Source organism: Vombatus ursinus, unplaced genomic scaffold, assembly GCF_900497805.2.
Source record: "Vombatus ursinus unplaced genomic scaffold, bare-nosed wombat genome assembly UNPS02014832.1, whole genome shotgun sequence".
Lineage (NCBI taxonomy): Eukaryota > Metazoa > Chordata > Mammalia > Diprotodontia > Vombatidae > Vombatus > Vombatus ursinus.
Window position 1 is genome coordinate 65,677,545 of NW_020954610.1, and position 17,292 is coordinate 65,694,836.

Consider the following 17,292-nt stretch of genomic DNA (forward strand, 5'->3'; position numbering starts at 1 on the left):
TAACAAAAACAAGGAAAAAATACAGAATGGTAAATAAATGGAAACAGGCTGATTTTGTGACTCTTGTTAAAGTTAACATACACATTTCAAGAAACAAACTGTAAATAACTGAAGTTTAAGCTTTCAAGTATAATCTTTTCTTTAAATTGTGTATTTGAATGGTTGTGTTGTTGATGGTTATTATATCTATAATAAATAAAAGAAAAAGAGCATGTGTCACGAACTGAGGTTTCTTCCTGTCTTACAGCCAAAGTCTCCTTGTATTCAATAACTTTTCTTCAATAACCATTTTCCTTTTACGTCAACAGACCTGGAGAAGACTCAAACCTCACAGAGTCCTTGTACTTCAGTTTCCCTGCTAGAAAAACCACTCCCTTCAGAAGATTAGAGGAGGGTAATGGGGACTATTGAAGAAATCATATCCACGAACAGTTTTGAGAAATAAGAAAGAGTAAGACTCTCAAACAATGAATTCCAACATATGTATTCCTTCACGCATTCCTTCAGCCAGCCAAGACCTTTTGAGTAGCTACAGGGTATAGTGCTCGTTCTAATGCAGAGAGATGAAAAGACATTCTTCCCTCTCATGCAACATTCAGTTGTACTGTATTTTAAGCAATTTCTAATTAGCAATTACGATAAGTGAGACCAGTACACTGGGTAACAAAAATCTACAGATACTTTATGAGTTTTGAATGCCAGCTTCCTCCCTGACCAAAGCTATGGTGATTTAAACCTCCAATATCCAGCTTTTTCTGTGACTATCTTCAGAAATACCCTAAAGGTGGGGCAGCAAAGGAAGAAAGGGAACATCAAGGCCAAGGGTAGGTCTATATTTTAGACTTGGGTTTTTCTCCCCCTTGGAAATCTGCGAGCTGAGGTTTGGGCTAAGGCTAAATGGAGGAGCTTAGGGCCTCTTGCTCAGTTTATCACTGGGACTTGAGAGCTTCTGAACTAACTGCTCTTATCACCAACTAAATTCACCTGCCAATGCTAAAAATGGTAGGCTATGTTGTCAACATGAATTCCTACAAGAGAATAACAATTGACATTTTTAGACATTTTAAAAAGTTTTCCAATTGCTTTAGCTTAGTACATATATAGGAGCACATATAGAGGAGCTCAGCTAAGCCACATGGCAATCCTGTGAAATCAGCATTATGTGTTATTGTCCCCCTTTTACAGATGAAGATACTGAGGATCAGGAAGGTTAAATAACTTGTGGCACAATGGATAGAACACAGGACTTGGAATCAGAAAGATTCACCTGACTTTAAACACTTCCTAGCTGTGTCACTCTGGGCAAGTCATTTTAGGCTTTTGCCTCAGTATATTATCTATAAAATGAGCTGGAGAAGGAAATGGTAAATCACTCCAGAGTTTTTGCCAAGAAAACCCCTAAATGGGTCATGAAGAGTCAGACATGACTGAAAAACAACTGAAAAATAGGTATCAGAGGGTCTTTTCAGACTCCCAGTTCAGTTTTCTATCAACTCTCACAATGTTCCTTATAGTTTGCTTGGATTCATGGTATCTCAAAGTTGGAGGGGACCTCAGAAGCCAACTGGCCCAATGAACATGAATGCCATCTATAACAGGTGTCAAAATTGAGGAGCAGCCTACAAAAATCCCAATGTAATTGGGAAATGTTTAAAATAAATAAATAAAAATACAACATAGATAATGTTAATTTGTGGTTTTCTAAGTCTACATGTAACTGGTAGGAATTCATTTCTATTTGAATTTGACACCACTGTTCAATAAATCAGGTAACTGTTTAGCCTTTGCTTGTGAAGGGGAATTCACTATTTCCAGAAATGGCCCTTTCTACTTTTAGGTGATGTTATTAAGATGTTTTTTTCTTGAGAGCCCAGGCATAATACATATTACGCACTTGTCTCCTCTTTTCCTTTCTCATTCAGCTGGCCAAGATGCCAAAAGGGAAGAAGGCCACGGGGAAGAAGGTGGCTCTGGCCCCTGCTGTAGTAAAGAAGCAGGAGTCCTAGAAAGTGGTCAATCCTTTGTTTGGGAAGTGGCCGAAGAACTTTGGCATTGGTGGGAACAACCAGTCCAAAATGGACCCTACTCGATTTGTCTAACAGCCTCGGTACATCAGACTGCAGCGTCAAAGGTTTTTTATAAGTGTTTGAAAGTGCCATCAGCAATTAACCAGTTCACCCAGGCTTTGGATTGTCAGACAGCTCACCTGCTTAAACTGTCTCACAAGTACAGACCTGAGACAAAGCAAGATAAGAAGCAAAGGCTGCTGGCTTGGGCTGAACAAAAAGCTGCAGGCAAAGGAGATGTCCCCACTAAGAGACCACCTGTCCTCAGAGCAGGTGTTACCACTGTTACTACCCTGGTAGAAAACAAGAAAGCACAGTTGGTAGTGATTTCACACGGCGTGGATCCCATTAAGCGAGTGGTCTTCCTACCTGCCTTGTGCTGAAAAATGGGGGTTCCTTACTGTATTATCAAAGATAAAGCCAGACTGAGTCGCTTAGTTCACAGAAAGACATGCACAAGCATTACCTTCACACAAGTTAACCCTGAAGATAAGACAGCCCTGGCTAAGCTGGTAGAAGCCATCAAAACCAATTACAACAACAGATATGATGAGATCTGTCGTCACTGAGGTGGCAATGTTCTGGGCCCAAAATCAGTGGCTCATATTGCCAAGCTGGAAAAGGCAAAAGCTAAGGACCTACAACCAAAATGGGTTAAATGTATACTTGATTTTTCCCTACATAAAAATAAAAATTTAAACAAACAAAAAAAGATGTTTTTTCTTTAAAGGAAGCCTAAGTCTACCTCTTCCATCCTCCCATTCTCAACTCTCTCTTTCCTCATTGCTATCTCTTTTCTTTCCTCAAAGTATGGTGTAGTGAATAGAAAACTGACTTGAGAATCAAAAAGACCTGAGATGAAGCCCTGCCATTTACTGGCCACTCTCCATGTCATCGTTGTCTTCCACATGCTCTTGTATGGTGGTGACTCTGCGTCTCCTTGCTGTTCCATCTCCTAACTCTGGGCACTTTCACTGGTTGTCCCCCATACATGGGATGCTCTTCCTCTTCATTCCTGCCTCCTGGCTTCCTCAAATAAAGTCTCCACCTTCTTCAAGAAATCTTTCCTGGTCCTTTGTCATGTTTTGGTTTTTTGGGCTTTTTAAATTTATTTTATTCTGAACTTAAGAGATAAAAGCATTTCCACAATATAATAGAATAGGGGAAAAAAAGATGATTGTATATGAAACTGTAAATCTATTATGTACAATTGCTATTTCTTTTAAATATATATTAAAGTTATCATGTAACTTTCTTCTTTTTTTCCTTGTTTTTCTTCCCTCCCTCCCCCCTCCCTAGAGATGACTACCATTAGACACAGATGTGTAATGTTAGGGCCTTCCCTCTAAAACTACCCCCAATTTATCATATGTGTGTGTGTGTATATATACACATATATACATATATATACACACACACATATATACATATATGTATGTATCTTGTTTGAATGTAGTAATTTGCATGCTGTTTTCTTCTTTAAGACTGTGAGCTCCTTGAGAGCAGGGACTGATTAGCTTTGTTTTGCTGCCTTTCTTTGTATGCATGTGGCCTGGAACAGTGGCTGCTACACAGTAGGTGTTTACTAAATGCTTTTTTTACTTGACTTCTGTCCCCAACTCCTAGTCCTGCCCTTGATTTTGTTGTTCAGTCATTTCAGTCGTATCTGACATTTCGTGACCCCATTTGGGGTTTTCTTGGCAAAGATACTGGAGTGGTTTGCCATTTCCTTCTCCAACTCATTTTATAGATGAGGAAACTAAGGTAAGCAGGGTTAAGTGGTTTGCCCAGGGTCACACAGCTAATAAGTGTCTAAAGCCAGATTTGAATTCAAGAATAGGAATCTTCCTGACTCCAGGTCCAGCACTCTATCCACTGCACCAACAAGCTGCCCTCCTTGAAGGGCAAGCAAAATAATATTGATCACTCCACACTAATAGACCTTCCAATAATTGAAGGTAGCCATCTTATCTCTAGGTTTATAGCAGAAATAAGATGATTATCTGCATATTTAACATGTTCATAAGCAACAAACTTGGAAGATTGAAAGAACATAGATGAATAGAAGCTAGTGCTTTGGAGAGAGTGCAATTATACTAACAGTCCAATTCCTCTCATCCCAACCTAACTCCCTAGACCTAAGGGAACTACCAAGCCTCACCCTAAGAAAGCCAAGGTCACCCAGACCTCAGTCATAGTCAGTATTCCCTGTAAGCTACATAGGGTATCTGGCTTCAGATAATCTCAAAATCCTCTATCCATACCTTTTACTTATTTTCCCACATACCACTGAAGGCAAATAGAATTTAATTAAAGACACAATTATATTTAACATTGTTTACCTTTGGTATCTCCATTTCCTTCTCCAGCTCACTTTACAGATGAGGAAACAGAGGCAAACAGGTTAAGAGACTTACCCAGGGTCACATAGCTAGTGTCTAAGGCTGCATTTGAACTCAGGAAGAAGAGGAAATAGACTTTTTTCTACTTTTTCTCCTTTTTAGTGGAGTCTCTTCTCCCCCCCAAATGAAAGAAAGGTAGCTCGTACTGACCTATATCTCTAAAAAAAAAATCTCTGAAGCTTTGAATCACAAAGAAGCATGATGAAGGTAGAAAGTGTAGGCTGAAGAGAAAAATTTCCATTTTAGAGACAATGCATTTGTACGTATATTTGTTGTACATGTGTACATGGCTTCTGATAGAGAAGAGCAGGAAATGTTTCTTTCATTTTTCAGGTCTGTTTCATTTATTTGAGTTATCCTCTTTCACGAACAACCTCCATTCCCATTCACCTATGTACTTTTGGATTCATTCTGTAGTCCCAACCTCCACAGCAGAGTAAGAGACCATGGAAATCATGGATATGTATGTCATATGCAACATGTCAGTAGAAGAATGAGTGATATCCAAATTGCTTTCCCCTTTGATTGAGAGATACCACCATTAGGCTTATACTCCAAAGAGAACAAAGAAAGGAGAAAAAGATCCAAATCTACAAAAATATTTACTGCAGTTCTTTTGGTGATGGCGAAGAACTAGACACTAAAGAGGTACCCATCAACTGGGGAACGGCCAAACAAATCATGTTACATGAATGCAATGAAATTCTATTGCGCTGTAAGAAATGAGGAGATAGATTATTTCAGAGAAACCTGGGAAGATTTATAGGAATCACAGCAGAATCAAGAGGACAATTTATATAAGAACAACACTGGCAAAAAGAACAACTTTAAAAGACTTAAGAACTCTAATCAACTTAATGACCTACCATGATTCCAGAGGACCAATGATGAAGAATGCTATTCACCTCCTGATAGAGAGGTGATGACTCAAGATGCAAAATGGCACATTCATTTTTTATACGTTGTCAATGCAGGAATTTATTTTGCTTGCCTATGCATATTTATTACAAATTGTTTTGATTTTCTTTTTTTCTCCTCAATATGGGGAGAAAGACGGTGAGAGATAAACACTTATTAATTGAAATAATTGATTTTAAAAGAAAGAATGAGTGACTATAGTGTAATTAGAGTGAAGGACAAAAAGAAATTATGCTGTCAAAAATGGAAGGGAGTGGAGGGAGGGCAAAGAATGGATGTGCATCAGCTGGGAAATGACTGAATAAACTGAGGTATATAAACATGAGAGAAGGTTGCTGTGCCATAATAAACAAGAAATATGAGGAATTCACAAAAATATGGAAAGATAAAAGAACTTAAGATGATTAAAGAAGGCAGAGCTAGGAGAATATACATGAAGGCTTTACCAGTATAAATGAAAATAAAGTTAAAAGACTTCAGATTAAAAGCAATGACCAATAAAAACTGATTCCAGAGGACAAATGACAAAACATTTTCCTTCTCTCAGTAGAGAGATGGGGAACCACAGATTCTAAATATGACATACAATGTCAGATACCATGATTTCAATAGTTCGTTTTGCTTAACTGTTCTTCTTTGTAATAAGGAAGGTTGTAGGCACGGAGGGGTTGGAGTGGGGGTTTAAATATCAGGAGCTTTTGTAGTGTAACAAAAAACGTAATAGAACTTTTTAAAAGAACATAAAAAATTGTTATTTTTGGATTTTCAGTCTTCTCCTCTCTTCTCTCTTATGTTCCAAGTTAGGGCTAACAATTAGCCATTTGATTAGGTTGGCCAGTATTTCATCATGGAATGCAGATGTTCCTTATCATGTTTGTTCTATGGCCTTTTTGTTTTGTTTTGCAGTTTAGGGGGAAGGAGGAGGATTGGGTTTGTTTTTTGATCACCCTGCATTTGAATATATTTCCGAGCTAGAGATAACTGGGTTGAGGTTGTCAGAGGTTTTTTCTAAAGAGCTGCTAGGAATTAAGAAGTGTGTGTGTGTGTGTGTGTGTGTGTGTGTGTGTGTGTGTGTGACCAACTATAATGAATTTGTTGTTTAGTAGTTTCAGTTGAATCTGACTCTTCATGATCTCATTTAGGGTTTTCTTGACAAAGATACTGGAGTGGTTTGTCCATTTCCTTCTCCAGCTCACTTTACAGATGAGGAAACAGAAGCAAACAAGTTAAGGGACTTACCCAGGGTCACATAGCTAGTGTCTAAGGCTGCATTTGAACTCAGGAAGAGGAGTCTTCCTGACTCTAGGCTTAGCATTCTATCCATTGTGCCACCTAGCTATCCATTTAATGAATTTTTAGCCTCAGCCAAAGCCACTCTGGCAAGATGGCAGAGGGAAAGCAGTGACTTGCTTGAGCTCTCCCTCAAACCCCTCCAGATACTTATAAAAAACAGCTCTAAACAAATTCTAAAGCAGCAGAACCCACAAAAAAACAGAGTAAAACAAATTTCCAGCCCAAGACAACCTGGATGGCTGATCAGAAAGGTATATCGTGCCGGGCTGGGAGAGGAGCACAGTTTGGCATGGGCGCACAGGCCACAGTGACCCTGGAGTAGGCCTCAGAGGACTGAATCGCAGGCAGCTGGGGCAGTTTCCAGACTTCTCAACCCACGAAGGCTAAAGACAACTTAGAAGGTCAATGGGAAAAGTCTGTGACTGCGGTGAGAGAAGGAGCTAGGTCTCAGTCACCCTGAGGGCAGCTGCTGCCTCCTGAGCTTCTGGCCCACAGACTGAGGGGGAATCAAGTGGCTGATCAGAGGGGGATTGCAAGGATCTCTTTGCCAGTGCTGAGGCAGGAATCTCTTGCTTTGCCCATGCATGGATCTAGGTTACAGCTCTGAGGGGCGGTCCTGGGGCGAGGAGGAGCGCTGGTGTGGTGGAGCTTATTGTGGCTGTGGAGAGGAAATACCTCGCCACCTATCATAGCGCCTTGGAAGAACTGAAAATTTTCATGTCCCTAGAAGTATTTCTGAAAACAGCTGTACAAACCCCTGAAGCTTGGGACAGTACATTCTCCACATTGGAAACTGACTCTTACCTTAACAAAGAGTTTAAAACTCAAGTAATTGGTTGGGATCATGAGCAAGTAGCCCAAAAAGAGTCAGACTATATTATCTTACTTTGGTGACAAAGAAGATCAAAACATACAACCAGAAGAAGACAACAAAGTCAAAGCTCCTACATCCAAAACTTCCAAGAAAAAATATGAATTAATCCCAGGCCTTAGAAGAGCTCAAAAGGGATTTTGAGAAGCAAGAAAGAGAAGTAGAGGAAAAACTGGGAAGAGAAATGAGAGTGATGCAAGAAAATCATGAAAAACAAGTCAACAGTTTGCTAAAAGAGACCCAAAAAAATACTGAAGAAAATAACACCTTAAAAAATAGCCTAACCCAAATGGCAAAAGAGGTCCAAAAAGCCAATGAAGAAAAGAATGCCCTAAAGAGCCAAATTGGACAAATGGAAAAGGAAGTCCAAAAGATTACTGAAGAAAATACTTCCTTAAAAATTAGAATAGAGCAATTGGAAGCTAGTGACTTTATGAGAAATCAAGACACTGTAAAACAAATCCAAAAGAATGAAAAATTAGAAAACAATGTGAAATATCTCATTGGAAAAACAACTAACCTGGAAAATAGATCCAGGAGAGAGAATTTAAAAATTATTGGAATATCTGAAAGCCATGATCAAAAAAAGAGCCTAGACATCATCTTTCAAGAAATGATCAAGGAAAACTGCCTTGATATTTTAGAACCAGAGGGCAAAATAGAAATTGAAAGAATCCACCAATCTCCTCCTGAAAGAGATCCCCAAAGGAAAACTCCTAGGAATAGTGTAGCCAAATTCCAGAGTTCCCAGGTCAAGGAGAAAATATTACAAGCAGCCAGAAAGAAACAATTCAAGTATTGTGGAAACACAATCAGGATAACACAAGATTTAGCAGCTTCTACATTAAGGGACTGCAGGACATGGAATGTAATATTCCAGAGGGCAAAGGAGATAGGATTACAACCAAGAATCACCTACCCAGCAAAACTGAGTATAATTCTTCAGGGGAAAAAATGATCATCCAGTGAACTAGAGGACTTTCAAGCATTCTTGATGAAAAGACCAAAGTTGAATAGAAAATTTGACTTTCCAATACAAGACTCAAGTGGAACGTGAAGAGATAAACAGGAAAGAGAAATCATAAGAAATCATAAGGCTGAACTGCTTACATTCCTACATGGAAAGATGATATTTGTAACTCATGAGACCTTTGTCAGTATTAGGGTAGTTGGAGGGGAAAAATTATATGTATGTATGTATGTATGTATGTATAGATAGATAGATAGATAGGTAGATAGATAGAGGGTACAGGGTGAGTTGAAAATGAAGGGGTCATATCTGAAGAATAAAATTAAGGGATGAGAAAGGCTTATACTGGAGAAGGAGAAAGGGAAAGGTAGAATGGGGTAAAATATCTCACAGAAAAAACAGAAAAGAAAAGGCTCTTACAGTGGAGGGGAAACGGGAATATGAGAGGGAATGAGTGAATCTTATTCTCATAGGATTTGACTTAAAGAGGGAATAACATACACACTCAATTGGATATGGAAATCTGTCTTACCTTACAGGAAAATAGGAGGGGAAGGGGACAAGAGAGTAGGGGGATGATAGAGAGGAGGGCAGATTGGGAAAGGGGGTAATCAGAAGCAAATCCTTCTGAGGAGGGACAGGGTCAAAAGAAAGAATAGAATAAATGGTGGGGGTGGGATAGGATTAAGGGAAATAGAGTTAGTTTTTCACAGCATGTCTACTATGGAAGTGTTTTGCGTAACTGCACATGTATAGCCTATATTGAGTTGCTTGCCTTTTCAATGAGGGTGGGTGGGGAGGGAGGAAGGGAGAAAATTTGGAACCCAAAGTTTTAAAAACACATGTTTAAAAAAAAATGTTTTCACATGCAACTGGGAAATAAGAAATACAGGAAATGGGGTACAGAAATCTATCCTGCCCTACAGTAAAATAGAAGGGGAAGTGGTGGGGAGATAGCAGGGAAAGCAGACTAGGGGAAGGGGTATTCAGAATGCATGCCATCCTGGGGTCGAGATGGGGTGAAAATTTGTCACTCAAAATCTTGTGGAAGTAAATGTTGAAAATTTAAAAATATATATATATATAAATGAAGTAGTTGTCAAAGCCACTCTGCCAGAGCACAAATTTTCCTGCTCAATGGTTCCACCACCTCTCCCACCCCACTTGGGTTTCCTCTACCCCAAATCTCTTAGGTGTTAGAAATAAAAGAGACTATCTCCCACCACCTCTTCCCCATAGTGCAATAATCATACTTTCTCCTACTGGCTACAACCTCATGTCCCTTAAACCTTTCTGCCTTAAAAACACCAAGGAGCTGGTCCTTAATATAGAAACAGGGAGCAAAGGAGGGTGTAACAGATTCCCAAAGACACTTTGCAAGCATTGAGGAAAGTACATGAAGCTTTGGCCCTAGTCAATGGGAAAAGGATAATTGGAATCATCAAATTGTTAGAGTTGGATATTATACTTGTTTTTAAATAAGTGCAAGCCTAATCAATTTTTTAGTAAATGCTAGTCCTAGTTAATGGGAAGAGGTTATTTGGGATCATAGGATTGTTAGGGAGTTGGATGTATACTCATTTTTTTAAGAAGCACAAGTGAATGTTGTTGTCTGTATGTGATGAGGATTAATACCAGCACTCTCCAGACCACCAGCTCTGTTTCCAGCTGGTTCCCTAAAGCTTTGTGTAGGGAAATGACCCTCTCGGATACTTGATAACTGCAACTGCAGCTCCTTCAGCTCCACTGAAGATCCAGGAAAGAAAAGTCTTGTCATCTAAGTCCTTGGAATTGTCAAATGACTCAGCATCAGTTTTATCGCTGAAATGACACAGAAGGAGATGAATTACCATCTGCCTTGCCAAGACACTCTAAAGAACTGTGGGCCTTTTCATCTGCCCTGCAACTGCCCCCTCCTACTTCTATTGTGCTACTTGAAAGCAGGGACTGTCTCACTTTTCTAGTTGTATCTCCAGCACTTAGCACAGTGCATTATGTATAGGAAGCACTCAATAAATGGTTTTTAGGTTTGTTTGTTTTTTGTTTTTGTTTTTTTTTTTTTTGGTTCATTCACTCATTCATATGTGGCTTAATTATTTGGGAAAAAAAAAGAGGGGGGCAGCTAGGTGACACAGTGGATAGTGCTCTGGCCTTGGAGTCAGAAGGACCTGAGCTGAAATCCAGCCTCAGACACTTGATACTTACTGTGTGACCCTGGGCAAGTCACTTAACCCCAATTGCCTCACCAAAAAGCAAAAAAAAAAAAAAAAGAGGAGATCCTGGTAGAATGGACTAGTGCTCTAACTTGGAGTTAGGAAAATCCTGTGTTTGAATCCAACTGCTGACACTTGCCAGTTGTTTGACCTTAGGTCACACTCCTTTCTGAACATCAGTTTCCTCATTTATAAAATAAGGATAAAAATACTACATGTAATCCCTGTCTTATGAGGTTGTTATGATGAAAGTATTTTGCAAACCATATAATTTTATGTAAATTTAAGTTATTATTTCTGCATATTGGAGAACTAACCCTGAAGGAAAAACTCTTAGAGAACTTAGTTTGGCCATGTAAAATAACTATAATGCACTTACATTCAATCCAATCAAGCAAAAGTTTACTAATGTCTAGCATGTTCATGGTACTGTGCAAGATGTTGGGAATATAAATGTAAGGAGACCTAGAAGAGACCAAGCTATAATGTGTTGTTTATGTGCCTGGCACATAATTGGTGATTAATAAATATTGATTGATTGTTACTTTGGGGAAATGGGACAAAAATTAACTGACTTTTAGACTTAGCTTGCAGGTAGCTTTTTCACAAAAGAGAAGGATTGATAGAGGAGAGTTTAAAAGTTTCCTTACTTGGATCAAGAAGTTCCTTCTCCATTTGAGAAAATTGATCCCTAATGATATTTACCGCAACCAGGGTCCATGACAAAACCTAAAAACTAAAATGGATTTCTGATCAGCCAGATGACCCTTGAATTGAGAGACTTTTAGGAGAAAACTAGAATTTTGAAAGAAAGAGGAGGGTAAACAGAAGAGTTCTAAAACGAATTAAAAGGGCAGACCTGGTATCAGCATAGTTCTCTACCTGAATGAAGAGAGAAGTTTCTTAGCCACAGCCTGAGTGGAACTGAAGAAGACTTCATATGACTGTGAAGAATGGCTAAAAAGATCTATGGCCTTCCCCGCAGGGGAGAAGCTCTTCTAATCATAGCATCTCCAGCAGAAGGAGAACTGAATTGTGAGTAGCTCTGAAGACAACATCTCAGCTGAAGGTTGTAGTTGAGGGATAGTAAGAAACTGAAAGTCAAAGCTAAAAGAGTTCTAGCTCTACATTCAGCAGACTGAAAGAGCTATCACCTTCCTCCCTAAAAGGGAAAACCTTGTCCATCCACAGCATTCTCCAATGGATGGTGAAGGTGGTTGAAGCAGCTGGTGAAAAGACCAGCTAGACCAGAGATGTCACCCCAACCAGGAAGCAACTGAGATGCAAGAAACATTCAGAGAGCAGCAGAGAACACTGCCTTCTGGGGAATAAGTACAGCACAGAAAGGCCCAGGGACATAAGTAGAAGGCATCAGCAACTTCACAGCATCAAAGGCTTGAGCTGCCTCTCCATTCATATGTTCTGGACACACGTGATGGCCCTTAACATTCCACTTTTAAACGGTTCTAATTATTAAGAAGTTTGAATTTGCCTCCTTATATCTTCTACCCATTGTTCCTGTTTTTACTCTCCAAGATCAGTAAGATCAATTCCAATCTCTCTTCCAAATGACACCCTTCAGATACTTGAAGACAGTTGCCATGCCTCTTTTAAGTCTTGTTCAAGATAAATATCACCAGTTCTTTCAGCCAATCCTTGTTTGCCACGGAATCAAAGTCTTTCATCATCCTAGTTATGCTCAAGTCAAGTCAATAAGCAATAATCAAGTGCCAGGCACTGTTCTAAGATTCTGGGATCAAAATACAAAAAGAAATGCACAAAAAATACAGAAAGAAATATACAAAAAGAAAGATTGCCCCTGCCTTCAAGAAACTTCCATTCTAATAGGGGAATAAAACACATAAGAGGGATCTGAAAAGTAGGAATGGTTGTGGTGAGGAGGCACCTATGCTAAATAGTGCCACAGTCCAGAAAATAAAGGTTGTCTGGTCTAGGTCATTTCTCAAAATGGAGATTCTCCGAAACCACCAGTTGGAGAAGGGGCCATCTGGCTCTGAGATGGAATGGTCCTTTGGATACTTTCCAGCTTATCAATGTCCCTCCTAAACTGTGGAGGCCTGAATGCCTCAAAATACTCCAGGTATGGTCTGTCTAGGGCAGAATATATATTCCTTGAATCTGTCTCTAAAGGCAGTCCAAGATCATGTTAGCTTTTATTACATTGTTGACTCATATTGAGTTAATAATAAACTAAAATCTTCAGTTTTAAAAAAAATTGTTTATTTTAATTTATGGAATAAAACAAGCAATTCCATAACATAGTATGATAAAAAAAAAGATTATACATGAAACTGCAAATCTATTATGCACAACTTGCTATTTCTTTTACATATATAATAAAATTATCATGTAAATTTCTTTTTTCTATCCTTTTTTTCTTTCCTCTCCCCCTGCCCCCACCCTAGAGATGGCTACCATTAGACACAAATATATATAGATATATGTAAAATTTTTGTATATATACTTCTGTTTATCAGCTCTTTCTCTAGATGCAGATAGCGTCTTCCTTTATATGTCCTTTACAGTTAATCTGGGTATTCATAATAGTCAAAATGACTTAGTCACTCAAAGTCATTCTTAAAACAATATTGTTGTTACTGTATACAATATTCTCTTGGTTCTGCTCATTTCACTCTTGGTTATTTCGGGCAAGTCCTTCTATGTTTTTCTCAGATCATTGAGCTCATCATATTTTATAGCACAGTAGTGTTCCATCACAATTATATACCACAACTTGTTCAGCCATTCCCCAACTGACCGAATAAACTGCTATCTAACCATGCCTTCCCCAATTTGTACTTGTAAGTGAGCCCATAACCAAGGAGAAGTGGAGAAGGGACTGGAGGAGTATGGTATTTCTTTAGTAGGTCCCTTTATATCTGGTATCTGGGAAGAGAGGAGAAAGCAGGACCTGTTCTGGGTGAAATTTCAAAGTTTATTTTGGCTTTAACAGGATATTCTCCCCTTCTGAGGCTCTCTCCTATCATTTGGTACCTTGATACCTTCTGAGTATCTGTCTTCCTCTTATTCAGAGTCCCACATTGTGGCATTTCGCTCATCTTTGTCCTTTCCCAAAGTGTTCTATGATACAAAATTTCTTCTTAATAGCTAATAATAGCTAACATTTATATAGGACTTCAAGGTTTGCAAAGCACTTTACAAATGTTATTCCATTTTATCTCCTTTGGGAGGTAGGTGCTATTATTATAGTCATTTTATAGATAAGGAAACTGAGGCATACAGGGGTTGAGTGACTTGCCCAGAGTCTCACAGCTAGCTGGATTTGAATTCAGGTCTTCCTGACTCTAAGTCCAACCTTGTCTCCACTGTGTCACTTAAAATAAAAATTCTTACTCTGTCAGTACTACTGGTCTCAGGTATCAGGAGGAAAGTGAACTACTTAAACTAATTTGCACTAAGGTATGAATGATTGATAGCCTCACTTTACACTTCCAAAGGTATTTTAATTTTGAAAGAAGACTTGTGAATCTAAATAAAGAACCACTTTACATTTGTAGGGCAACATTGTGGCAGTAATTTCTGGCAATAGTTGTTCTTCATTTCCGTTAGCTGACAGCCCTTTTCTCCTCTACAAAGCTACAAATGGAAAAGGGGGAGAGGAAAGAAAGCTACGTTGATCCCCAGTTCTCTCTCCAGCCAGATTATCGTTGTTACTGTAGTGTGTTGTTTGTCCTTCGCTCTTGAACAGGACCAGTGACATCAGGAGGATGATGTTTTGACTTATAAGTGATTTGAATTTAAGTGAGGTACCCACATATCAGGGTATGACTCCCCATGTGGACAGAGAGAGAGGAGAAGGAGAAAGAAGAAGAGGAAGAGAAAATAGAGGAAGCAACCAGTTTTCTATTTCTGTTACCCTTCCCAGGTATTTCCTAATTGGAGCCTGAGGGCTGGGCTGCTCTTTGCTCATCAACGAAGGGGGGAAGGCTATATCTCAGCAGCTTCTTTCCCTACTCAGTGCTTTTTCTTCTCTCCCTCCTCTCCCCTGTAGCTAGAAATGTAGTAGCAATAACTAAATGTTCTCCCCTCTAAACAATGAGCTCATTTTTCCACCAATAAACACATACACAGGGAAACTGACATAGGAATGTATGGGAGATCCGCACATGGAGGACACATATGGCATGAAGAACTGTACATTCAATTGTACGTTGCTTTTTGTATTTTGATCCCAGGAGCTTAGACAGTGCCTGGCACTTGATTATTGCTTTGACTTGACTTCAGCATAACTAGGATGATCAAAGACCTCAATTCCATGGCACACAAGGACTGGCTGAAGGAACTGGGGATATTTAGCTTGAAAAACAAGTCTTAAAGGAGGCATGACAACTGTCTTCAAGTAGCTGAAGGGTGTCATTTGGAAAAGAGATTGAAATTGATCTTATTGACCTTGGAGGGTACAAACAGGAACATTGGGTAGAAGATGAAAAGAGGCAAATTCAAACCTCTTAATAATTAGAACTATTTAAAAGTGGAATGGTAAGAGGAGAGCAGAGTCAAGACGTTAGAGTGGAAGGCAGCATTTTTGACTTTGTTTCTCTATAGCCTCCTTCACAACAATATAGAAAGCTTGCCAGACCAAATTCTGACCAGGAAAGCCAAGAAAAAGTCACTGTGAGTCATTTTTGCAGCCCAGGGCATCTTAGGAAGACAGATATAATGACTGAGCTAGGATTCTAACTCAGATTCTCCAAAATCCAATATTCTTTCCACCATGCCATGCTGATCACAGAATTGGAAGGGACCTCAGAAGCCATCTAGAATAGCTGATACCTGAACAAGGATATAGGGTGCAAAACCTTAACCAGTCTTTGCCCAAAGAACTTTGGTGACAGAGAACTCACTATTCTCAAGGCAGCTTTTGTTCAGTTCCACTAGAAGCTATTTCCATTGCTGTTTTTCAGTCGTTTTCAGGTGTATCAGACTCTTCTTGTCTTCATCCTTGAGAACAGGGACTAGTTGGTTTCATTCTGTTGCCTTTCTTTGTATGTCCAGGGCTTGGCACATAGCCTATCACATAATAGCTGCTTAATAAACGCTTATTGACTTAATTTCTACTCCTGGCTCCCTAGTTCAGCCCTTAATTTTGTTGTTCAGTTGTTTTCAGCTGTGTCTGATTCTTCATGACCTCATTTAGTGTTTTCTTGGCAGAGATACTGGAGTGGTTTGCCATTTCCTTCTCCAGATCATTTTGCAAGTGAGGAAACTGAGGTAAACAGGGATGAGTGACTGAGGCCAGATTTGAACTCAAGAAGATGAGTCTTCCTGACTCAAGGCCCAGCACTCTATCCACTGCACCACCTAGCTGCCCCTGCTTCCTTACATTAATATTAAATCAGATTTACTGTGACTTTCATCCAGGGATGAGCTGGTAAATGTCTAACAATTATCTGGGGGGAAAAATATACACACACCATACTTTTAAATTTAACTTACATTATTAACACTTTCCCCATTATTTTTTAAAAGTCCGGATGATCAAAACAACAAAACAGGCCATGATTTGTAGCATTTGTCAATTCCTGAAGTGTAAATGCTCACACTGAAAATTTAACAAAGAGTCCAGTTTGAGCTGGCTCCAGCTTACCCCTGCTTCACATTAGTCTTATTTCCACATTCTGGGGCCAAGCTGAGCAGAGCTAGTCTCTCTTCCACATGAAGAGTATAGAGCACTGGGCCTGAAGTCAGGAAGACTCATCTTCCTGAATTCAAATCCAGCCTCAGACACTTACTAGCTGTGTGACCCTGGGCAAGTCACTTAACTCTCTTTACCTCAGTTTCTTCATCTGTAAAATGAGCTGGAGAAGGAAGTGGCAAACCACTCCAGTATCTTTGCCAAGAAAACCCCAAAGGGGGTCATGAAGAATTTCAAATGACCAAACAACAACAAAAACCAGAGTAAGCTTCCTTGGGATGTAGTGGGTTGTCTTAAAGCAACAATTCTTCATTGATAAATGACTGAACAACAATTTTACAGATAAGGAAATGGAGGTTTTCCAGATGAGTTAAGGGATCTGCCTCTACAGTCCTGCAGATGCAAAGTGCCTGAAGTAAGAGTTGAAATCTAATCTTACTGATTCCAAGAACAGCACTCTGTCCGCTCTTCAATCTCTGGCAGGTTCTAAATGGGCCCCATGATGGCCTACCCATCTATTGCCCAAAGACCAGCCTAGTTAACTTCAGAAAGACTCATCAACAGTCTAACCACAGGGATATTCATTTTCCAACCACAGCAACTCTCCAAAACTGTCTAATAAGTAAATTATAGAGGGGCTGTAATCCACACAGGGACATCACAAATCCTGTAAGTATTGAAGTAAGTATTTAGTAACATGGAAAGCACCCAACACATAATACCTTTCAACTCTAAGTGAATTATGGGTCTGTTACCCTCTTCTCTCCGAGGGGGTTGCAGTAGAAGTGCTGGGAGCCAGCTATTTATCTTAGTATCACTAACTAAGCTACTGCAGCGCTGACCCACCCAACAACAAAGTAAGACATATGAATGAAGAAAAGT

General features: G+C 39.4%; 1 pseudogene; it reads left to right on the forward strand.

Annotated features, from left to right (window-relative positions):
- The first annotated feature begins 1,913 nt into the window (after window positions 1-1,913).
- Window positions 1,914-17,292, forward strand: part of LOC114025880 — a 79,108-nt pseudogene continuing 63,729 nt past the window's right edge.